General features: G+C 37.5%; 1 pseudogene; it reads right to left on the reverse strand.

Moving 5' to 3' along the window:
- Positions 1–941: 941 nt before the first annotated feature.
- On the reverse strand, positions 942–4541 carry LOC107586472 (elongation of very long chain fatty acids protein 4-like; annotated as a pseudogene).
- Between the last annotated feature and the right edge of the window lie 82 nt (positions 4542–4623).

The following is a 4623-nucleotide window of genomic DNA, read 5'->3' on the forward strand; positions in this document are numbered from 1 at the left end:
GGTCATCCAAATGCTCTCTAGCAAACTTCAGATGGGCCTGGACATGTACTGGCTTAAGCAGGGGGACACGTCTGGCACTGCAGGATTTGAGTCCCTGGCGGTGCAGTGTGTTACTGATGGTAGCCTTTGTTACTTTGGTCCCAGCTCTCTGCAGGTCATTCACTAGGTCCCCCTGTGTGGTTCTGGGATTTTTGCTCACAGTTCTTGTGATCATTTTGACCCCACGGGGTGAGATCTTGCGTGGAGCCCCATATCGAGGGAGATTATCAGTGGTCTTGTATGTCTTCCATTTTCTAATAATTGCTCCCACAGTTGATTTCTTCACACCAAGCTGCTTACCTATTGCAGATTCAGTCTTCCCAGCCTGGTGCAGGTCTACAATTTTGTTTCTGGTGTCCTTTGACAGCTCTTTGGTCTTGGCCATGGTGGAGTTTGGAGTGTGACTGTTTGAGGTTGTGGACAGGTGTCTTTTATACTGATAACGAGTTCAAACAGATGCCATTAATACAGGTAACGAGTGGAGGACAGAGGAGCCTCTTAAAGAAGAAGTTACAGGTCTGTGAGAGCCAGAAATCTTGCTTGTTTGTAGGTGACCAAATACTTATTTTACCGAGGAATTTACCAATTAATTCTTTAAAAATCCTACAATGTGATTTTCTGGATTTTTTTTTCTCATTTTGTCTCTCATAGTTGAGGGATACCTATGATGAAAATTACAGGCCTCTCTCATCTTTTTAAGTGGGAGAACTTGCACAATTGGTGGCTGACTAAATACTTTTTTGCCCCACTGTATATATATAGTACCTTTTAGAGGTAACATTCAGTATTTTAAAAAGGTATAGGTTTAAGACCTGGTAGAAGAGGGCAGCTGTAGAGAAGCCCTAAATACGCCACTCCCCCCAGCTACACTGTGATTGGTTGACCTTATCCAATGAGTGGTAAACAAATAAAAGTGTCACATTGGGAGATTAGATAAATAAGTGAGTGAGGAGCAGAAGGTGGACTCGGGTTTATTTCAATTTGGCCAGATCACTAGAGCGTTGCAGGGTCTCAAACCCTAATGACCAGAGGGGGATGGGAGTGTAGAGATTGGACTCTGTTTGGAGGAGGGGAGAATACACAGACAAATGGATCTGAGATAAAGGATTAAACAGAGTCCTTAAGACAGTCTCAATCGCCACATTGTGGATCAATGGATGACACATTTTTATTCAAACAGTCATAGTATGTAATATATATTTTAATCTTCACGCTATCATGCCATCTTGGTCTTCTTGGAAATGTAGTTCTGATAATAAAAGCTACTAAACAAAGCGATCAGGCTGAAGGCATAGCCGAGCATTATAATATTCATGGAGTCAGGAAAGTCACAGTCAGCATAGAGGTTAACTGCACTGTGAATGGTCACAATGAAGAACTGGAGCTGAGGGGGACAAAGAAAGAGAGTGATACAAAAGTGACCGAGCATTTATGTTAAATTATTATTCCCTAAAAAAAATAATATTTGAAAGTCTCACCAGCTGAAGCGAAGTGAGGTAGTGTTTCCATCACACGTACTTATGCATTTGGGGGCCCAATGCTGCCCGGCCATAGTACATATACATTACCACATGAACAAAAGAGTTTATGAGGCCAATAAGGAATGCTGAGGGAAAGATAACATCTTTAGGAAATCCTTCTCTGCCTTGACACTTCAGAACATATGGCACTCTGAATAAAATATTGCATCAGTTGCCTAACATAAAGACAATACCACATGCATTTCACAATACTTTCATTGTCTATTTCTGAAGCAATACATCATCTAGTGGTGTCAGAGTGCTACTGCATCTGCATCACCCCCCAAACTGGAAAATCACATTTAGGAGCTGAAAAAATTCTTAGTTAATTACAGTACATTAATACAGTGGGGTCCAAAATATTTTATTACAAATTATACTGCAATTATAGCATAATTTGGGTGAAAATTAACATGAAAGTCTCCAGCGTGATTTGACATGACCTAATCGGCATCTTATGCTTCAATAGAAACGTACGTGCTAGTTTACAGTTTTTCTGAATTGCTAAAACACTAAACCCCAATCTCTGAACCAAATTCTCAGTAGCTTAAACCAATTTGTCGAATAAAGCACTCTTTCTGCTAAACCTTAAACACGTTCATGCACTCTTTTTGCAAAACTCTAAACACATTCTCATTCACTTAAACACTTATCACACTGTGATGCATTTGTGCTGCAAAATGCTAAACACAAGCGGCAAACGTTAAACACAACTAAAGCACAGTTGTCATCGTTTACACACGATTCAAAATTTTTCACACTTGTTTCTAACGATGTGATCAAACCAACTGTACAAAATATGAGGCAGTTCAGAGTGGACAAGTGGCACAGGTGACTGAATGATGATACGAACAATAGATGGAAACAATCTGAGAAGGACAGGTGGAAGAGTACATGTAAGAAGTGGAGGATGAGGAGAAAGAGGATGCGGAGAGAAGGAGTAAGGTTTAGAGAGCGTTATCAATGCTGGATCTGTCAGACCAGAGGGGTTTTTTCTCTTTGTCTAGCAAAAAAGACATTACTTGTGATGTGGACAAAGTCCTGAGGCCGGACTCAAGCACAAAGACATGATGCTGAGACAGAATTAATCTCTCATTGACCCTGATTTTACAATTGCACAACTTACAGTATTTAAGTGTACTGTAACATGCTATTTAGAGTTTTATTTGACCATTTTGGCCTTTGCAGTTGAACTGTAGTATTTTTGCAGTATCCAACTACTGAATATATACAAACATTCAGTACTATTCAGTATTCAGCACAATACCATTCTTGCAGTACATACAGTAGGCCTATACAATATATTCACCTTAGTTGCAATTACTATAATTTTTTTTTTTTTTACAATTAAAAAAAATTGTTTACTCAATTCAATATAATTTTTTATGTAATGTTCTGGATGCTGTGTTCTCCATTTTTCTCTGTAGTGTCTAATGAATGCTCTTTAGTGTTTATTTTATTGACTCGTGTGTGTGTGTGTGTGTGTGTGTGTGTGTGTGTGTGTGTACTTACTAGTAATTAATTGTAATTACTATACTTTTTTACAGAATTGCAAAATTTACTCAATACAATATACTTTTTTTCTGTAATGTTCTGGGTGCTGTGCTCTCCATTTTTCTCTGTAGTGTCTGATGAATGCTCTGTCTGTAGTGTTTATTTTATTGACTCATGTGTGTGTGATCTGAGAGCACCGTTTGATTTTGAGTGCAAGTAAAATGGTTTTGCAGTTATTGTTTGATTTTGATGGAAGAGTCAGAGGTTTCAGGAATTTAGTTTGAGTATTTGGATTTGTATTTAAGGTTTTGAGAAAATGAGTGATGGTTTCAAGAAATGTGTTTTAGCAATTCAGAAAAACCGTAATACCAGATTTAAATTATATTTTAAATGTTGTCTCAGACTTTTGGACCTTCAATAGTTCAACCTAATAGTTTATGTTACACAATGATTAGGAATAGTTCACCCAAAAATCCAAGATGCAGATCAGTTGAACAGATTGGGAGAAAGTGAATGGGTGCCGTCAGATTGAGAGTCCAAACAGCTGATAAAAACATCACATTAATCCACACAACTCCAGTCCATCCATTAACATCTTGTGAAGTAAAAAAAACTGTGTTTGTAATAAATTCATTATTAAGATGTTTTTAACTTCACATCGTTGTTTCCGGCTAAAATAGGAGCGTTCTATCCAAAATACTTATTTTTCCAGTGAAAGTCATTTTGTCTGAATCAGGAGAGAAATATGCACAGATTAAGCACTGTTTACAAGGGGAAACAGTCCAAAATAGTTGTAAAACAATATGTCGGTGGATTTTGATGTGATAGGACAAAAATTATGACGGATTAATAATGAATTTGTCAATTACAAACATGTAGCTTTTCACTTTACATGACATTTGGACTCTGATTCTGATGGCATTCACTGCAGAGGATCCATTGATGAGCAAATAATGTGATGCTACATTTCTCAAAATCTGTTCTGATTGGGAACACCTCAAGCATATCTTGAACGGCCTGAGGGTGAGTACATTTTTAGCAAATTATACTTTTTGTGTGAACTATTTCTTTAAACTTCACCTCTATTCAAAACCTTGACACAACCTTTGCGTTAAATATGTCTCTTGATTGATAGTATAACATTGTAACATCATGCTAAGTGGACTGTTGCATGTAAATAAAATAATCTGTCTTACTCCAAGGTAAGAACACTTACACTGCCCTCCCGCAACATACTTGACCCCTGCCCACCAGTTGAAAATCATGGTGCCGTGATGATACACATGCAAAAAGGTCAGTTGATTGTTCTTCTTCCTCAGAATGAAGAACACCTGATGATAATGCCATTTACTTATTTATGTAATAAAACATCATAAGACATTAATAAACAATGCTATCTGATATCAAAGAACTAGATTCACTTACTGTATCAGTAAGTTCAATGACTTTAGAGAAGTAAAACCACCAGCACACTCTGGCCATCTGCATGGCATTAAAATCGCACAAAATCAATAAAAGCATCTTTATAATTCTTCATCTACTGTTGCATAAATATTGACTTCTTGGGGGG

The sequence above is a fragment of the Sinocyclocheilus grahami genome, unplaced genomic scaffold (genome assembly GCF_001515645.1).
Source record: "Sinocyclocheilus grahami isolate Dianchi unplaced genomic scaffold, SAMN03320097.WGS_v1.1 scaffold5.1, whole genome shotgun sequence".
In the NCBI taxonomy this organism is placed as follows: Eukaryota; Metazoa; Chordata; class Actinopteri; order Cypriniformes; family Cyprinidae; genus Sinocyclocheilus; species Sinocyclocheilus grahami.